This window comes from Drosophila pseudoobscura, unplaced genomic scaffold, assembly GCF_009870125.1.
Source record: "Drosophila pseudoobscura strain MV-25-SWS-2005 unplaced genomic scaffold, UCI_Dpse_MV25 Unplacedtig00000090, whole genome shotgun sequence".
NCBI classification, from domain to species: Eukaryota; Metazoa; Arthropoda; class Insecta; order Diptera; family Drosophilidae; genus Drosophila; species Drosophila pseudoobscura.
The window spans coordinates 1-21,576 of NW_022881714.1; the positions used below are offsets into that span (position 1 = coordinate 1).

General features: G+C 32.9%; 6 non-coding genes across 6 annotated transcripts; all 6 read left to right on the forward strand.

Annotated features, from left to right (window-relative positions):
• Positions 1–2,957: 2,957 nt before the first annotated feature.
• Positions 2,958–4,948, forward strand: LOC117185482 (small subunit ribosomal RNA). Its single transcript, XR_004470994.1, has one exon. It is a non-coding gene; the product is annotated as a small subunit ribosomal RNA (ribosomal RNA).
• Positions 4,949–5,547: 599 nt separating this feature from the next.
• Positions 5,548–5,726, forward strand: LOC117185470 (5.8S ribosomal RNA). The gene has a single exon (XR_004470982.1). It is a non-coding gene; the product is annotated as a 5.8S ribosomal RNA (ribosomal RNA).
• A 416-nt stretch (positions 5,727–6,142) lies between these two features.
• LOC117185483 (large subunit ribosomal RNA) lies at positions 6,143–10,105 on the forward strand. Its single transcript, XR_004470995.1, has one exon. It is a non-coding gene; the product is annotated as a large subunit ribosomal RNA (ribosomal RNA).
• A 3,008-nt stretch (positions 10,106–13,113) lies between these two features.
• On the forward strand, positions 13,114–15,108 carry LOC117185476 (small subunit ribosomal RNA). Its single transcript, XR_004470988.1, has one exon. It is a non-coding gene; the product is annotated as a small subunit ribosomal RNA (ribosomal RNA).
• A 600-nt stretch (positions 15,109–15,708) lies between these two features.
• Positions 15,709–15,887, forward strand: LOC117185481 (5.8S ribosomal RNA). Its single transcript, XR_004470993.1, has one exon. It is a non-coding gene; the product is annotated as a 5.8S ribosomal RNA (ribosomal RNA).
• Positions 15,888–16,304: 417 nt separating this feature from the next.
• LOC117185484 (large subunit ribosomal RNA) lies at positions 16,305–20,267 on the forward strand. Its single transcript, XR_004470996.1, has one exon. It is a non-coding gene; the product is annotated as a large subunit ribosomal RNA (ribosomal RNA).
• The last annotated feature ends 1,309 nt before the right edge of the window (positions 20,268–21,576 follow it).

The window sequence follows — 21,576 nt, forward strand, 5'->3', positions numbered from 1 at the left end:
TTATATATGAAATTATTTTTATATATTTATATGAATATATACCTATAAATGGTAATATATATTTTATATAGATATATATTAAAAGAATATAGTTTATATAAATATGATAAATTTTATCCTATATAAATTACGTTGGCTTGAATATGAATAAATGTTATTATAAGTTTGTTATACTTAATTACATATGAAATGATACTTATAAAAATTTTTTATGTGAACACACGAAACATAGTGTATATGCATATGTGCAAATGTGAATGTATATATGAAATAATATGAATGCAAAAAGCATGGAGTGATCGTATATGGAACTGGAAGTATTTCTAATATTGGAATTTAATGATATGTGATATGAATGCAAGAATTAAATAGTTTGGTATATAAAATGTGATAATATTATTGGTATGTGAAATGTTTCCATATCCTAAAAATATAACATGAGCATGATTTGATTATGAATACAGAAATATAAGATATATTTTATATACATATGTACAAATATATGTATATTTGGAGTGGTCGTTTGTGGAACTTGGAGTAGTTTCTATAATATTGGAATTTAATGATATGTGATATGAATGCAAGAATTAAATAGTTTGGTATATAAAATGTGATAATATTATTGGGTATGTGAAATGTTTCCCATATCCTAAAATTATAACATGAGCATGATTTGATTATGAATACAGAAAATATAAAGATATATTTTATATACATATGTACAAATATATGTATATTTGGAGTGGTCGTTTGTGGAACTTGGCAGTATTTCTAATATTGGAATTCAATGATATGTGATATAAATGCAAGAATTAAATAGTTTTGTATATAAAATGACAATATTATGGATATGGGAAACATTCACCATATCCTTAAATTATAACATGAGCATGATTTGATTTTGAATAGAGAAAATATAATGATATATTTATATACATATTTACAAAAATATATGTATATTTTTGACATTGTGTTATAATGAATAAAAATAACAAATAACGCCGAGGTGTGCTATAAAATATCAATATTAGTTTTATATGGATATGGATATGGATATGGATATGGATATGGGAATGTTTCTCATATATAATATAACATTATAACATAATCATAATGCGATTATAAATATAGAAAATAAAAATGTATTTAATATAAATAGATATATTACGTGTATATGTGAAATTAAAGCAAAGATACCAGCTGATATGATATTTTCATGTAAATGAATGATGAATGTAATAAAAATATTAATTTAATTTCATATGATATGGGGAACATACTAAGTCGGCAATGTCTGTTTATTTTATATGCGTATATATATTTTTCTAATATATATGATAATTTTGAAGTGATAGTATAGTATTTGTATTAAAATACGAAAAGAAACTATTTTTAAGAGGCACTCTCAAGTAAAAATACCCGATTTGCGGAAAGCGTGGCAGAAAACCTATATAGGGAGTGGTAGTCTCGTGCATGGTATATTTCATATGAAAATTTTATAATGAAAAATTATTAATTTATTTCATATGATATGGGGAATATACTTAGCCGGCAATGTCTGTATATTTTATATGCGTATATATATGTTTCTTAATATATATGAATAATTTTGAAGTGATAGTATAGTATTTTGTATTAAAATACGAAAAGAAACTATTGTTAAGAGGCACTCTCAAGTAAAAATACCCGATTTGCGGAAAGCGTGGCAGAAAACCTATATAGGGAGTGGTAGTCTCGTGCATGGTATATTTCATATGAAAATTTTATAATGAAAATTATTAATTTATTTCATATGATATGGGGAATATACTTAGCCGGCAATGTCTGTGTATTTTATATGATATATATATATTCTTAATATATATGAATAATTTTGAAGTGATAGTATTGTTTTTTTATTAAAATACGAAAAGAAACTATTGTTAAGAGGCACTCTCAAGTAAAAATACCCGATTTGCGGAAAGCGTGGCAGAAAACCTATATAGGGAGTGGTAGTCTCGTGCATGGTATATTTCATATGAAATTTTATAATGAAAAATTATTAATTTATTTCATATGAATATGGGATATAACTTAGCCGACAATGTCTGTGTATTTTATCTGAATATATATATATTTCTTAATATATATGAATAATTTTGAAGTGATAGTATTGTATGTTTTATTAAAATACGAAAAGAAACTATTGTTAAGAGGCACTCTAAAGCAAAAATACCCGATTTGCGGAAAGCGTGGCAGAAACCCTATACATGATGACAGTTGATGTCCATCGGTATTGTATACAATATTTGGTACAGTATTGAGAATAATATTATATATGTGTCATTATACTCAAAGTTATTGTTTATTATAGGAGATATTTGTTTCAAATTGATCTTAATAAAGATAATATAGTGAAACTAACCAAGATATATACTATTTAGTATATATCATTTCTGTTTCGAATTATTATCGTGAATTTTTGGAAATGGTCTTATATGATTAAATATTGTATGAGTGCCATTCACAATGTACCAGCATATAATCAAGCGATTATATGCAAATTCAAATATTGCCAAAATATATAAATTCCATTCCACATGAACTCATGTGTTTGGTTTTATTTTAATGTATATCACAAAAAACGCATACGAAATGGAATAAATTTTAAATTTGTTGTCAAAATACATAGTTTTAAACACAATTAATATTGGTTTAAGCCTATATACGTGTGATAATATATTAAGTGCAAATAAAAAGATATTTTTGAACGAAAAAAAAAATGTATATAATAAATATATATTTAGATAGAGAAAATGGCGAATGTGAATGCTATATAAAATGGCCACAATCGTTTAACAAATTCTCATAAACTGTTGATAAAAAAATATTTATTTAGTTTTTTTTTTTTTATTCAAAGTATTATTGAGTTGTCAAATATTTACATATGTGAGCGTAGCGCACGAAACGAAAACATTATTCTGGTTGATCCTGCCAGTAGTTATATGCTTGTCTCAAAGATTAAGCCATGCATGTCTAAGTACACACGAATTAAAAGTGAAACCGCAAAAGGCTCATTATATCAGTTATGGTTCCTTAGATCGTTAACAGTTACTTGGATAACTGTGGTAATTCTAGAGCTAATACATGCAATTAAAAACACGGACCTTATGGGACGTGTGCTTTTATTAGGCTAAAACCAAGCGATCGCAAGATCGTTACATTGGTTGAACTCTAGATAACATGCAGATCGTATGGTCTTGTACCGACGACAGATCTTTCAAATGTCTGCCCTATCAACTTTTGATGGTAGTATCTAGGACTACCATGGTTGCAACGGGTAACGGGGAATCAGGGTTCGATTCCGGAGAGGGAGCCTGAGAACGGCTACCACATCTAAGGAAGGCAGCAGGCGCGTAAATTACCCACTCCCAGCTCGGGGAGGTAGTGACGAAAAATAACAATACAGGACTCATATCCGAGGCCCTGTAATTGGAATGAGTACACTTTAAATCCTTTAACAAGGACCAATTGGAGGCAAGTCTGGTGCCAGCAGCCGCGGTAATTCCAGCTCCAATAGCGTATATTAAAGTTGTTGCGGTTAAAACGTTCGTAGTTGAACTTGTGCTTCATACGGGTAGTACAACTTACAATTGTGGTTAGTACTATACCTTTATGTATGTAAGCGTATTACCGGTGGAGTTCTATATATAATTAAGTACTTGTATTTTTTTATATATTCCTCCTATTTAAAACCTGCATTAGTGCTCTTCATCGAGTGTTATTGTGGGCCGGTACAATTACTTTGAACAAATTAGAGTGCTTAAAGCAGGCTTCAAATGCCTGAATATTCTGTGCATGGGATAATGAAATAAGACCTCTGTTCTGCTTTCATTGGTTTTCAGATCAAGAGGTAATGATTAATAGAAGCAGTTTGGGGGCATTAGTATTACGACGCGAGAGGTGAAATTCTTGGACCGTCGTAAGACTAACTTAAGCGAAAGCATTTGCCAAAGATGTTTTCATTAATCAAGAACGAAAGTTAGAGGTTCGAAGGCGATCAGATACCGCCCTAGTTCTAACCATAAACGATGCCAGCTAGCAATTGGGTGTAGCTACTTTTATGGCTCTCTCAGTCGCTTCCCGGGAAACCAAGCTTTTGGGCTCCGGGGGAAGTATGGTTGCAAAGCTGAAACTTAAAGGAATTGACGGAAGGGCACCACCAGGAGTGGAGCCTGCGGCTTAATTTGACTCAACACGGGAAAACTTACCAGGTCCGAACATAAGTGTGTAAGACAGATTGATAGCTCTTTCTCGAATCTATGGGTGGTGGTGCATGGCCGTTCTTAGTTCGTGGAGTGATTTGTCTGGTTAATTCCGATAACGAACGAGACTCAAATATATTAAATAGATATCTTCAGGATTATGGTGTTGAAGCTTATATAGCCTTCATTCATGGTGGCAGTAAAATGTTTATTGTGTTTGAATGTGTTTATATAAGTGGAGCCGTACCTGTTGGTTTGTCCCATTATAAGGACACTAGCTTCTTAAATGGACAAATTGCGTCTAGCAATAATGAGATTGAGCAATAACAGGTCTGTGATGCCCTTAGATGTCCTGGGCTGCACGCGCGCTACAATGAAAGTATCAACGTGTATTTCCTAGACCGAGAGGTCCGGGTAAACCGCTGAACCACTTTCATGCTTGGGATTGTGAACTGAAACTGTTCACATGAACTTGGAATTCCCAGTAAGTGTGAGTCATTAACTCGCATTGATTACGTCCCTGCCCTTTGTACACACCGCCCGTCGCTACTACCGATTGAATTATTTAGTGAGGTCTCCGGACGTGATCACTGTGACGCCTTGCGTGTTACGGTTGTTTCGCAAAAGTTGACCGAACTTGATTATTTAGAGGAAGTAAAAGTCGTAACAAGGTTTCCGTAGGTGAACCTGCGGAAGGATCATTATTGTATGTTTCTACCGTTAACAAAATATATATATATTGCCAATTTACCAAACAAAATATGTTTTTATAAAATCATAATTGTAAAATAAAATATATTCAGTTGTATATATTATATGTTTATATTAATTAATTATATTGCCAATATACTCATTTAGTAGTAGCTATACATATAACATTGTGTTCTATGTGTGTAGCAATTAATATATAAATACATATTGATGATATTATTACAATAATATTGATTTATAAAATCTGTGTGCATATGTACCATAGTATGCACGCGTTGCGAATATGTATTGTCCATCATAGCTATGGGCATACATTGGTTAATGCAACAGCCTAAAAAGTACAATGTTGTACCTGATTTCAGGTTAATACTTTTATATAAATTGATAATTATCAAACAAGCCAAAATACATATTATATTATTTAACAATATGGTAATATATCGTTTATATAAAACTAAGACATTTCGCAACATTCTTTTAGGATAAAATTAAAATTTATTGAAGGAATTGATATATGCCAGTAAAATGGTGTATTTTTAATTTCTTTCAATAAAGACATATCTGACAAATAAATGAATAAACAAATTTTAATCACTCTAAGCGGTGGATCACTCGGCTCATGGGTCGATGAAGAACGCAGCAAACTGTGCGTCATCGTGTGAACTGCAGGACACATGAACATCGACATTTTGAACGCATATCGCAGTCCATGCTGTTTGGTACTTTAATTAATTTTATAGTGCTGCTTGGACTACATATGGTTGAGGGTTGTAAGACTATGCTAAATAAGTTGTTTAAAAATTTTACGAAATTTTTAAGCATATTGTATATTATTGGATATGTATATATATATATATTCATAATATTGATATTAAATGGAAACGCATTATCTCTCATTGTTGTATATATTTGTGTGAGAAGAACGAAGAAAAATATATATTTTTTTGTCCTTTTTGAATCAAATAATACTGAGGAATGTCTAGCATAAAAAATAATTAAAGTTTTTTCATCTAGAATTGCCTCTTATTAATGTTTCGAAAGGAAATTTTGTTGTAAATATAAATATTTAATATTCTTCGTGATATTCGTTATAAAATACGAATATTATAATGATTTCATTATGAGAACGCTCTATATATATAATAATATAGTGTAATTATCATTATAAATTTTAATATACGTATATACAACCTCAACTCATATGGGACTACCCCCTGAATTTAAGCATATTAATTAGGGGAGGAAAAGAAACTAACCAGGATTTTCTTAGTAGCGGCGAGCGAAAAGAAATCAGTTCAGCACTAAGTCACTTTGTCTATATGGCAAACGTGAGATGCAGTGTATGGAGCGTCAATATTCTAGTATGAGAAATTAACGATTTAAGTCCTTCTTAAATGAGGCCATTTACCCATAGAGGGTGCCAGGCCCGTATAACGTTAATGATTACTAGATGATGTTTCCAAAGAGTCGTGTTGCTTGATAGTGCAGCACTAAGTGGGTGGTAAACTCCATCTAAAACTAAATATAACCATGAGACCGATAGTAAACAAGTACCGTGAGGGAAAGTTGAAAAGAACTCTGAATAGAGAGTTAAACAGTACGTGAAACTGCTTAGAGGTTAAGCCCGATGAACCTGAATATCCGTTATGGAAAATTCATCATTAAAGTTGTAATATTTTAACAATATTATAATAATAGTGTGCATTTTTTCCATATAAGGACATTGTAATCTATTAGCATATAACAAATTTATCATAAAATATGACTTATAGTTTATTCAAATTATTATGCTTGCATTTTAACATAGAATAAATGTCATTAATTTGATAAAGTGTTGATAAATTAAAATTAATACAGTGCGTTAATTTTTCGAAATTATATAATGGCATAATTATCATTGATTTTTGTGTTTATTATATGCATTTGTATGATTAACAATGCGAAAGATTCAGGATACCTTCGGGACCCGTCTTGAAACACGGACCAAGGAGTCTAACATATGTGCAAGTTATTGGGAGATAAACCTAATAGCGTAATTAACTTGACTAATAATGGGATTAGTTTTTTAACTATTTATAGATAATTAACACAATCCCGGGGCGTTCTATATAGTTATGTATGATAATATTTATATTATTTATGCCTCTAACTGGAACGTACCTTGAGCATATATGCTGTGACCCGAAAGATGGTGAACTATACTTGATCAGGTTGAAGTCAGGGGAAACCCTGATGGAAGACCGAAACAGTTCTGACGTGCAAATCGATTGTCAGAATTGAGTATAGGGGCGAAAGACCAATCGAACCATCTAGTAGCTGGTTCCTTCCGAAGTTTCCCTCAGGATAGCTGGTGCATTTTAATGTTATATAAAATAATCTTATCTGGTAAAGCGAATGATTAGAGGCCTTAGGGTCGAAACGATCTTAACCTATTCTCAAACTTTAAATGGGTAAGAACCTTAACTTTCTTGATATGAAGTTTAAGGTTATGATATAATGTGCCCAGTGGGCCACTTTTGGTAAGCAGAACTGGCGCTGTGGGATGAACCAAACGTAATGTTACGGTGCCCAAATTAACAACTCATGCAGAAACCATGAAAGGCGTTGGTTGCTTAAAACAGCAGGACGGTGATCATGGAAGTCGAAATCCGCTAAGGAGTGTGTAACAACTCACCTGCCGAAGCAACTAGCCCTTAAAATGGATGGCGCTTAAGTTGTATACCTATACATTACCGCTAAAGTAGATGATTTATATTACTTGTGATATAAATTTTGAAACTTTAGTGAGTAGGAAGGTACAATGGTATGCGTAGAAGTGTTTGGCGTAAGCCTTCATGGAGCTGCCATTGGCACAGATCTTGGTGGTAGTAGCAAATAATCGAATGAGACCTTGGAGGACTGAAGTGGAGAAGGGTTTCGTGTGAACAGTGGTTGATCACGAGTTAGTCGGTCCTAAGTTCAAGGCGAAAGCCGAAAATTTTCAAGTAAAAAATCAGTGAGTAATATTGTCAAATCTTTTATGATTTTTAAATACTTGAATAATTTTGAACGAAAGGGAATACGGTTCCAATTCCGTAACCTGTTGAGTATCCGTTTGTTATTAAATATGGGCCTCGTGCTCATCCTGGCAACAGGAACGACCATAAAGAAGCCGTCGAGAGATATCGGAAGAGTTTTCTTTTCTGTTTTATAGCCGTACTACCATGGAAGTCTTTCGCAGAGAGATATGGTAGATGGGCTAGAAGAGCATGACATATACTGTTGTGTCGATATTTTCTCCTCGGACCTTGAAAATTTATGGTGGGGACACGCAAACTTCTCAACAGGCCGTACCAATATCCGCAGCTGGTCTCCAAGGTGAAGAGTCTCTAGTCGATAGAATAATGTAGGTAAGGGAAGTCGGCAAATTAGATCCGTAACTTCGGGATAAGGATTGGCTCTGAAGATTGAGATAGTCGGGCTTGATTGGGAAACAATAACATGGTTTATGTGCTCGTTCTGGGTAAATAGAGTTTCTATCATTTATGGTAGTTACTTGTTCCCCGGATAGTTTAGTTACGTAGCCAATTGTGGAACTTTCTTGCTAAAATTTTTAAGAATACTAATTGGGTTAAACCAGTTAGTTCTTATTAATTATAACGATTATCAATTAACAATCAATTCAGAACTGGCACGGACTTGGGGAATCCGACTGTCTAATTAAAACAAAGCATTGTGATGGCCCTAGCGGGTGTTGACACAATGTGATTTCTGCCCAGTGCTCTGAATGTCAAAGTGAAGAAATTCAAGTAAGCGCGGGTCAACGGCGGGAGTAACTATGACTCTCTTAAGGTAGCCAAATGCCTCGTCATCTAATTAGTGACGCGCATGAATGGATTAACGAGATTCCTACTGTCCCTATCTACTATCTAGCGAAACCACAGCCAAGGGAACGGGCTTGGAATAATTAGCGGGGAAAGAAGACCCTTTTGAGCTTGACTCTAATCTGGCAGTGTAAGGAGACATAAGAGGTGTAGCATAAGTGGGAGATATTAGATTTCGGTTTGGTATCGACAATGAAATACCACTACTCTTATTGTTTCCTTACTTACTTGATTAAATGGAACGTGTATCATTTCCTAGCCATTATACGGATATATTTATTATATCTTATGGTATTGGGTTTTGATGCAAGCTTCTTGATCAAAGTATCACGAGTTTGTTATATAATCGCAAACAAATTCTTTAATGAGAAAATGCATTTATGTATTTTCAATTTGAAAATTTGGTATAACTCCAATTACTCAGGTATGATCCAATTCAAGGACATTGCCAGGTAGGGAGTTTGACTGGGGCGGTACATCTCTCAAATAATAACGGAGGTGTCCCAAGGCCAGCTCAGTGCGGACAGAAACCACACATAGAGCAAAAGGGCAAATGCTGACTTGATCTCGGTGTTCAGTACACACAGGGACAGCAAAAGCTCGGCCTATCGATCCTTTTGGTTTAAAGAGTTTTTAACAAGAGGTGTCAGAAAAGTTACCATAGGGATAACTGGCTTGTGGCGGCCAAGCGTTCATAGCGACGTCGCTTTTTGATCCTTCGATGTCGGCTCTTCCTATCATTGTGAAGCAAAATTCACCAAGCGTTGGATTGTTCACCCATGCAAGGGAACGTGAGCTGGGTTTAGACCGTCGTGAGACAGGTTAGTTTTACCCTACTAATGACAAAACGTTGTTGCGACAGCATTCCTGCGTAGTACGAGAGGAACCGCAGGTACGGACCAATGGCACAATACTTGTTCGAGCGAACAGTGGTATGACGCTACGTCCGTTGGATTATGCCTGAACGCCTCTAAGGTCGTATCCGTGCTGGACTGCAATGATAAATAAGGGGCAATTTGCATTGTATGGCTTCTAAACCATTAAAAGTTTATAATTTATTTTATAAACGACAATGGATGTGATGCCAATGTAATTTGTAACATAGTAAATTGGGAGGATCATCGATCACCTGATGCCGCGCTAGTTGCATATAAAAACATTATTTAATACAATGACAAAGCCTAGAATCAATTGTAAACGACTTTTGTAACAGGCAAGGTGTTGTAAGTGGTTGAGCAGCTGCCATACTGCGATCCACTGAAGCTTATCCTTTGCTTGATGATTCGATATATATAAATTTATTCTTTATATATGAAAATTATTTTTATATATTTATATGAATATATACCTATAAATGGTAATATATATTTATATATAGATATATATTAAAAAGAATATATTTTATATAAATATGGATAAATTATTTATCCTATATAAATTACGTTGGCTTGAATATGAATATAATGTTATATTATAAGTTTGTTATACTTAATTACATATGAAATGATACTTATAAAAATTTTATTATGTGAACACACGAAACATAGTGTATATGCATATGTGCAAATGTGAATGTATATATGAAATAATATGAATGCAAAAAGCATGGAGTGATCGTATATGGAACTTGGAAGTATTTCTAATATTGGAATTTAATGATATGTGATATGAATGCAAGAATTAAATAGTTTGGTATATAAAATGTGATAATATTATTGGGTATGTGAAATGTTTCCCATATCCTAAAAATTATAACATGAGCATGATTTGATTATGAATACAGAAAATATAAAGATATATTTTATATACATATGTACAAATATATGTATATTTGGAGTGGTCGTTTGTGGAACTTGGAAGTATTTCTAATATTGGAATTTAATGATATGTGATATGAATGCAAGAATTAAATAGTTTGGTATATAAAATGTGATAATATTATTGGGTATGTGAAATGTTTCCCATATCCTAAAAATTATAACATGAGCATGATTTGATTATGAATACAGAAAATATAAAGATATATTTTATATACATATGTACAAATATATGTATATTTGGAGTGGTCGTTTGTGGAACTTGGCAGTATTTCTAATATTGGAATTCAATGATATGTGATATAAATGCAAGAATTAAATAGTTTTGTATATAAAATGACAATATTATGGATATGGGGAAACATTCACCATATCCTTAAAATTATAACATGAGCATGATTTGATTTTGAATAGAGAAAATATAATGATATATTTTATATACATATTTACAAAAATATATGTATATTTTTGACATTGTGTTATAATGAATAAAAATAACAAATAACGCCGAGGTGTGCTATAAAATATCAATATTAGGTTTTATATGGATATGGATATGGATATGGATATGGATATGGGAATGTTTCTCATATATAATATAACATTATAACATAATCATAATGCGATTATAAATATAGAAAATATAAAAATGTATTTAATATAAATAGATATATTACGTGTATATGTGAAATTAAAGCAAAGATACCAGCTGATATGATATTTTTCATGTAAATGAATGATGAATGTAATAAAAATAATTAATTTAATTTCATATGATATGGGGAACATACTAAGTCGGCAATGTCTGTTTATTTTATATGCGTATATATATTTTTCTTAATATATATGAATAATTTTGAAGTGATAGTATAGTATTTTGTATTAAAATACGAAAAGAAACTATTTTTAAAAGGTACTCTCAAGTAAAAATACCCGATTTGCGGAAAGCGTGGCAGAAAACCTATATAGGGAGTGGTAGTCTCGTGCATGGTATATTTCATATGAAAATTTTATAATGAAAAATTATTAATTTATTTCATATGATATGGGGAATATACTTAGCCGGCAATGTCTGTGTATTTTATATGAATATATATATTTCTTAATATATATGAATAATTTTGAAGTGATAGTATTGTATTTTTTATTAAAATACGAAAAGAAACTATTGTTAAGAGGCACTCTCAAGTAAAAATACCCGATTTGCGGAAAGCGTGGCAGAAAACCTATATAGGGAGTGGTAGTCTCGTGCATGGTATATTTCATATGAAAATTTTATAATGAAAAATTATTAATTTATTTCATATGATATGGGGAATATACTTAGCCGGCAATGTCTGTGTATTTTATATGAATATATATATATTTCTTAATATATATGAATAATTTTGAAGTGATAGTATTGTATTTTTTATTAAAATACGAAAAGAAACTATTGTTAAGAGGCACTCTCAAGTAAAAATACCCGATTTGCGGAAAGCGTGGCAGAAAACCTATATAGGGAGTGGTAGTCTCGTGCATGGTATATTTCATATGAAAATTTTATAATGAAAAATTATTAATTTATTTCATATGATATGGGGAATATACTTAGCCGACAATGTCTGTGTATTTTATATGAATATATATATATTTCTTAATATATATGAATAATTTTGAAGTGATAGTATTGTATTTTTATTAAAATACGAAAAGAAACTATTGTTAAGAGGCACTCTAAAGCAAAAATACCCGATTTGCGGAAAGCGTGGCAGAAAACCTATACATGATGGACAGTTGATGTCCATCGGTATTGTATACAATATTTGGTACAGTATTGTATATAATATTATTATATGTTGTCATTATACTCAAAGTAGTGTTTAATAGGAGATATTTGTTTTCAAATTGATCTTAATAAAGATAATATAGTGAAACTAACCAAGATATATACTATTTAGTATATATCATTTCTGTTTCGAATTATTATCGTGAATTTTTGGAAATGGTCTTATATGATTAAATATTGTATGAGTGCCATTTCAACAATGTACCAGCATATAATCAAAGCGATTTATATGCAAATTCAAATATTGCCAAAATATATAAATTCCATTCCACATGAACTCATGTGTTTGGTTTTATTTAATGTATATCACAAAAAACGCATACGAAATTGGATAAATTTTAAATTTGTTGTCAAAATACATAGTTTAAACACAATTAATATTGGTTTAAGCCTATATACGTGTGATAATATATTAAGTGCAAATAAAAAGATATTTTTGAACGAAAAAAAAATGTATATAATAAAATATATATATTTATATAGAGAAAAATGGCGAATGTGAATGCTATATAAAAATGGCCACAATCGTTTAACAAATTCTCATAAACTGTTGATAAAAAATATTTATTTATTTTTTTTTTTATTCAAAAGTATTATTGAGTTGTCAAATATTTACATATGTGAGCGTATGCGCACGAAACGAAAACATTATTCTGGTTGATCCTGCCAGTAGTTATATGCTTGTCTCAAAGATTAAGCCATGCATGTCTAAGTACACACGAATTAAAAGTGAAACCGCAAAAGGCTCATTATATCAGTTATGGTTCCTTAGATCGTTAACAGTTACTTGGATAACTGTGGTAATTCTAGAGCTAATACATGCAATTAAAACACGGACCTTATGGGACGTGTGCTTTTATTAGGCTAAAACCAAGCGATCGCAAGATCGTTACATTGGTTGAACTCTAGATAACATGCAGATCGTATGGTCTTGTACCGACGACAGATCTTTCAAATGTCTGCCCTATCAACTTTTGATGGTAGTATCTAGGACTACCATGGTTGCAACGGGTAACGGGGAATCAGGGTTCGATTCCGGAGAGGGAGCCTGAGAAACGGCTACCACATCTAAGGAAGGCAGCAGGCGCGTAAATTACCCACTCCCAGCTCGGGGAGGTAGTGACGAAAAATAACAATACAGGACTCATATCCGAGGCCCTGTAATTGGAATGAGTACACTTTAAATCCTTTAACAAGGACCAATTGGAGGGCAAGTCTGGTGCCAGCAGCCGCGGTAATTCCAGCTCCAATAGCGTATATTAAAGTTGTTGCGGTTAAAACGTTCGTAGTTGAACTTGTGCTTCATACGGGTAGTACAACTTACAATTGTGGTTAGTACTATACCTTTATGTATGTAAGCGTATTACCGGTGGAGTTCTTATATATAATTAAGTACTTGTATTTTTTTATATATTCCTCCTATTTAAAAACCTGCATTAGTGCTCTTCATCGAGTGTTATTGTGGGCCGGTACAATTACTTTGAACAAATTAGAGTGCTTAAAGCAGGCTTCAAATGCCTGAATATTCTGTGCATGGGATAATGAAATAAGACCTCTGTTCTGCTTTCATTGGTTTTCAGATCAAGAGGTAATGATTAATAGAAGCAGTTTGGGGGCATTAGTATTACGACGCGAGAGGTGAAATTCTTGGACCGTCGTAAGACTAACTTAAGCGAAAGCATTTGCCAAAGATGTTTTCATTAATCAAGAACGAAAGTTAGAGGTTCGAAGGCGATCAGATACCGCCCTAGTTCTAACCATAAACGATGCCAGCTAGCAATTGGGTGTAGCTACTTTTATGGCTCTCTCAGTCGCTTCCCGGGAAACCAAAGCTTTTGGGCTCCGGGGGAAGTATGGTTGCAAAGCTGAAACTTAAAGGAATTGACGGAAGGGCACCACCAGGAGTGGAGCCTGCGGCTTAATTTGACTCAACACGGGAAAACTTACCAGGTCCGAACATAAGTGTGTAAGACAGATTGATAGCTCTTTCTCGAATCTATGGGTGGTGGTGCATGGCCGTTCTTAGTTCGTGGAGTGATTTGTCTGGTTAATTCCGATAACGAACGAGACTCAAATATATTAAATAGATATCTTCAGGATTATGGTGTTGAAGCTTATATAGCCTTCATTCATGGTGGCAGTAAAATGTTTATTGTGTTTGAATGTGTTTATATAAGTGGAGCCGTACCTGTTGGTTTGTCCCATTATAAGGACACTAGCTTCTTAAATGGACAAATTGCGTCTAGCAATAATGAGATTGAGCAATAACAGGTCTGTGATGCCCTTAGATGTCCTGGGCTGCACGCGCGCTACAATGAAAGTATCAACGTGTATTTCCTAGACCGAGAGGTCCGGGTAAACCGCTGAACCACTTTCATGCTTGGGATTGTGAACTGAAACTGTTCACATGAACTTGGAATTCCCAGTAAGTGTGAGTCATTAACTCGCATTGATTACGTCCCTGCCCTTTGTACACACCGCCCGTCGCTACTACCGATTGAATTATTTAGTGAGGTCTCCGGACGTGATCACTGTGACGCCTTGCGTGTTACGGTTGTTTCGCAAAAGTTGACCGAACTTGATTATTTAGAGGAAGTAAAAGTCGTAACAAGGTTTCCGTAGGTGAACCTGCGGAAGGATCATTATTGTATGTTTCTACCGTTAACAAAAATATATATATATTGCCAATTTACCAAACAAAATATGTTTTTATAAAATCATAATTGTAAAATAAAATATATTCAGTTGTATATATTATATGTTTATATTAATTAATTATATTGCCAATATACTCATTTAGTAGTAGCTATACATATAACATTGTGTTCTATGTGTGTAGCAATTAATATATAAATACATATTGATGATATTATTACAATAATATTGATTTATAAAATCTGTGTGCATATGTACCATAGTATGCACGCGTTGCGAATATGTATTGTCCATCATAGCTATGGGCATACATTGGTTAATGCAACAGCCTAAAAAGTACAATGTTGTACCTGATTTCAGGTTAATACTTTTATATAAATTGATAATTATCAAACAAGCCAAAATACATATTATATTATTTAACAATATGGTAATATATCGTTTATATAAAACTAAGACATTTCGCAACATTCTTTTAGGATAAAATTAAAATTTATTGAAGGAATTGATATATGCCAGTAAAATGGTGTATTTTTAATTTCTTTCAATAAAGACATATCTGACAAATAAATGAATAAACAAATTTTAATCACTCTAAGCGGTGGATCACTCGGCTCATGGGTCGATGAAGAACGCAGCAAACTGTGCGTCATCGTGTGAACTGCAGGACACATGAACATCGACATTTTGAACGCATATCGCAGTCCATGCTGTTTGGTACTTTAATTAATTTTATAGTGCTGCTTGGACTACATATGGTTGAGGGTTGTAAGACTATGCTAAATAAGTTGTTTAAAAATTTTACGAAATTTTTAAGCATATTGTATATTATTGGATATGTATATATATATATATTCATAATATTGATATTAAATGGAAACGCATTATCTCTCATTGTTGTATATATTTGTGTGAGAAGAACGAAGAAAAATATATATTTTTTTGTCCTTTTTGAATCAAATAATACTGAGGAATGTCTAGCATAAAAAAATAATTAAAGTTTTTTCATCTAGAATTGCCTCTTATTAATGTTTCGAAAGGAAATTTTGTTGTAAATATAAATATTTAATATTCTTCGTGATATTCGTTATAAAATACGAATATTATAATGATTTCATTATGAGAACGCTCTATATATATAATAATATAGTGTAATTATCATTATAAATTTTAATATACGTATATACAACCTCAACTCATATGGGACTACCCCCTGAATTTAAGCATATTAATTAGGGGAGGAAAAGAAACTAACCAGGATTTTCTTAGTAGCGGCGAGCGAAAAGAAATCAGTTCAGCACTAAGTCACTTTGTCTATATGGCAAACGTGAGATGCAGTGTATGGAGCGTCAATATTCTAGTATGAGAAATTAACGATTTAAGTCCTTCTTAAATGAGGCCATTTACCCATAGAGGGTGCCAGGCCCGTATAACGTTAATGATTACTAGATGATGTTTCCAAAGAGTCGTGTTGCTTGATAGTGCAGCACTAAGTGGGTGGTAAACTCCATCTAAAACTAAATATAACCATGAGACCGATAGTAAACAAGTACCGTGAGGGAAAGTTGAAAAGAACTCTGAATAGAGAGTTAAACAGTACGTGAAACTGCTTAGAGGTTAAGCCCGATGAACCTGAATATCCGTTATGGAAAATTCATCATTAAAGTTGTAATATTTTAACAATATTATAATAATAGTGTGCATTTTTTCCATATAAGGACATTGTAATCTATTAGCATATAACAAATTTATCATAAAATATGACTTATAGTTTATTCAAATTATTATGCTTGCATTTTAACATAGAATAAATGTCATTAATTTGATAAAGTGTTGATAAATTAAAATTAATACAGTGCGTTAATTTTTCGAAATTATATAATGGCATAATTATCATTGATTTTTGTGTTTATTATATGCATTTGTATGATTAACAATGCGAAAGATTCAGGATACCTTCGGGACCCGTCTTGAAACACGGACCAAGGAGTCTAACATATGTGCAAGTTATTGGGAGATAAACCTAATAGCGTAATTAACTTGACTAATAATGGGATTAGTTTTTTAACTATTTATAGATAATTAACACAATCCCGGGGCGTTCTATATAGTTATGTATGATAATATTTATATTATTTATGCCTCTAACTGGAACGTACCTTGAGCATATATGCTGTGACCCGAAAGATGGTGAACTATACTTGATCAGGTTGAAGTCAGGGGAAACCCTGATGGAAGACCGAAACAGTTCTGACGTGCAAATCGATTGTCAGAATTGAGTATAGGGGCGAAAGACCAATCGAACCATCTAGTAGCTGGTTCCTTCCGAAGTTTCCCTCAGGATAGCTGGTGCATTTTAATGTTATATAAAATAATCTTATCTGGTAAAGCGAATGATTAGAGGCCTTAGGGTCGAAACGATCTTAACCTATTCTCAAACTTTAAATGGGTAAGAACCTTAACTTTCTTGATATGAAGTTTAAGGTTATGATATAATGTGCCCAGTGGGCCACTTTTGGTAAGCAGAACTGGCGCTGTGGGATGAACCAAACGTAATGTTACGGTGCCCAAATTAACAACTCATGCAGAAACCATGAAAGGCGTTGGTTGCTTAAAACAGCAGGACGGTGATCATGGAAGTCGAAATCCGCTAAGGAGTGTGTAACAACTCACCTGCCGAAGCAACTAGCCCTTAAAATGGATGGCGCTTAAGTTGTATACCTATACATTACCGCTAAAGTAGATGATTTATATTACTTGTGATATAAATTTTGAAACTTTAGTGAGTAGGAAGGTACAATGGTATGCGTAGAAGTGTTTGGCGTAAGCCTTCATGGAGCTGCCATTGGCACAGATCTTGGTGGTAGTAGCAAATAATCGAATGAGACCTTGGAGGACTGAAGTGGAGAAGGGTTTCGTGTGAACAGTGGTTGATCACGAGTTAGTCGGTCCTAAGTTCAAGGCGAAAGCCGAAAATTTTCAAGTAAAAAATCAGTGAGTAATATTGTCAAATCTTTTATGATTTTTAAATACTTGAATAATTTTGAACGAAAGGGAATACGGTTCCAATTCCGTAACCTGTTGAGTATCCGTTTGTTATTAAATATGGGCCTCGTGCTCATCCTGGCAACAGGAACGACCATAAAGAAGCCGTCGAGAGATATCGGAAGAGTTTTCTTTTCTGTTTTATAGCCGTACTACCATGGAAGTCTTTCGCAGAGAGATATGGTAGATGGGCTAGAAGAGCATGACATATACTGTTGTGTCGATATTTTCTCCTCGGACCTTGAAAATTTATGGTGGGGACACGCAAACTTCTCAACAGGCCGTACCAATATCCGCAGCTGGTCTCCAAGGTGAAGAGTCTCTAGTCGATAGAATAATGTAGGTAAGGGAAGTCGGCAAATTAGATCCGTAACTTCGGGATAAGGATTGGCTCTGAAGATTGAGATAGTCGGGCTTGATTGGGAAACAATAACATGGTTTATGTGCTCGTTCTGGGTAAATAGAGTTTCTATCATTTATGGTAGTTACTTGTTCCCCGGATAGTTTAGTTACGTAGCCAATTGTGGAACTTTCTTGCTAAAATTTTTAAGAATACTAATTGGGTTAAACCAGTTAGTTCTTATTAATTATAACGATTATCAATTAACAATCAATTCAGAACTGGCACGGACTTGGGGAATCCGACTGTCTAATTAAAACAAAGCATTGTGATGGCCCTAGCGGGTGTTGACACAATGTGATTTCTGCCCAGTGCTCTGAATGTCAAAGTGAAGAAATTCAAGTAAGCGCGGGTCAACGGCGGGAGTAACTATGACTCTCTTAAGGTAGCCAAATGCCTCGTCATCTAATTAGTGACGCGCATGAATGGATTAACGAGATTCCTACTGTCCCTATCTACTATCTAGCGAAACCACAGCCAAGGGAACGGGCTTGGAATAATTAGCGGGGAAAGAAGACCCTTTTGAGCTTGACTCTAATCTGGCAGTGTAAGGAGACATAAGAGGTGTAGCATAAGTGGGAGATATTAGATTTCGGTTTGGTATCGACAATGAAATACCACTACTCTTATTGTTTCCTTACTTACTTGATTAAATGGAACGTGTATCATTTCCTAGCCATTATACGGATATATTTATTATATCTTATGGTATTGGGTTTTGATGCAAGCTTCTTGATCAAAGTATCACGAGTTTGTTATATAATCGCAAACAAATTCTTTAATGAGAAAATGCATTTATGTATTTTCAATTTGAAAATTTGGTATAACTCCAATTACTCAGGTATGATCCAATTCAAGGACATTGCCAGGTAGGGAGTTTGACTGGGGCGGTACATCTCTCAAATAATAACGGAGGTGTCCCAAGGCCAGCTCAGTGCGGACAGAAACCACACATAGAGCAAAAGGGCAAATGCTGACTTGATCTCGGTGTTCAGTACACACAGGGACAGCAAAAGCTCGGCCTATCGATCCTTTTGGTTTAAAGAGTTTTTAACAAGAGGTGTCAGAAAAGTTACCATAGGGATAACTGGCTTGTGGCGGCCAAGCGTTCATAGCGACGTCGCTTTTTGATCCTTCGATGTCGGCTCTTCCTATCATTGTGAAGCAAAATTCACCAAGCGTTGGATTGTTCACCCATGCAAGGGAACGTGAGCTGGGTTTAGACCGTCGTGAGACAGGTTAGTTTTACCCTACTAATGACAAAACGTTGTTGCGACAGCATTCCTGCGTAGTACGAGAGGAACCGCAGGTACGGACCAATGGCACAATACTTGTTCGAGCGAACAGTGGTATGACGCTACGTCCGTTGGATTATGCCTGAACGCCTCTAAGGTCGTATCCGTGCTGGACTGCAATGATAAATAAGGGGCAATTTGCATTGTATGGCTTCTAAACCATTAAAAGTTTATAATTTATTTTATAAACGACAATGGATGTGATGCCAATGTAATTTGTAACATAGTAAATTGGGAGGATCATCGATCACCTGATGCCGCGCTAGTTGCATATAAAAACATTATTTAATACAATGACAAAGCCTAGAATCAATTGTAAACGACTTTTGTAACAGGCAAGGTGTTGTAAGTGGTTGAGCAGCTGCCATACTGCGATCCACTGAAGCTTATCCTTTGCTTGATGATTCGATATATATAAATTTATTCTTTATATATGAAAATTATTTTTATATATTTATATGAATATATACCTATAAATGGTAATATATATTTATATATAGATATATATTAAAAAGAATATATTTTATATAAATATGGATAAATTATTTATCCTATATAAATTACGTTGGCTTGAATATGAATATAATGTTATATTATAAGTTTGTTATACTTAATTACATATGAAATGATACTTATAAAAATTTTATTATGTGAACACACGAAACATAGTGTATATGCATATGTGCAAATGTGAATGTATATATGAAATAATATGAATGCAAAAAGCATGGAGTGATCGTATATGGAACTTGGAAGTATTTCTAATATTGGAATTTAATGATATGTGATATGAATGCAAGAATTAAATAGTTTGGTATATAAAATGTGATAATATTATTGGGTATGTGAAATGTTTCCCATATCCTAAAAATTATAACATGAGCATGATTTGATTATGAATACAGAAAATATAAAGATATATTTTATATACATATGTACAAATATATGTATATTTGGAGTGGTCGTTTGTGGAACTTGGAAGTATTTCTAATATTGGAATTTAATGATATGTGATATGAATGCAAGAATTAAATAGTTTGGTATATAAAATGTGATAATATTATTGGGTATGTGAAATGTTTCCCATATCCTAAAAATTATAACATGAGCATGATTTGATTATGAATACAGAAAATATAAAGATATATTTTATATACATATGTACAAATATATGTATATTTGGAGTGGTCGTTTGTGGAACTTGGCAGTATTTCTAATATTGGAATTCAATGATATGTGATATAAATGCAAGAATTAAATAGTTTTGTATATAAAATGACAATATTATGGATATGGGGAAACATTCACCATATCCTTAAAATTATAACATGAGCATGATTTGATTTTGAATAGAGAAAATATAATGATATATTTTATATACATATTTACAAAAATATATGTATATTTTTGACATTGTGTTATAATGAATAAAAATAACAAATAACGCCGAGGTGTGCTATAAAATATCAATATTAGGTTTTATATGGATATGGATATGGATATGGATATGGATATGGGAATGTTTCTCATATATAATATAACATTATAACATAATCATAATGCGATTATAAATATAGAAAATATAAAAATGTATTTAATATAAATAGATATATTACGTGTATATGTGAAATTAAAGCAAAGATACCAGCTGATATGATATTTTTCATGTAAATGAATGATGAATGTAATAAAAATAATTAATTTAATTTCATATGATA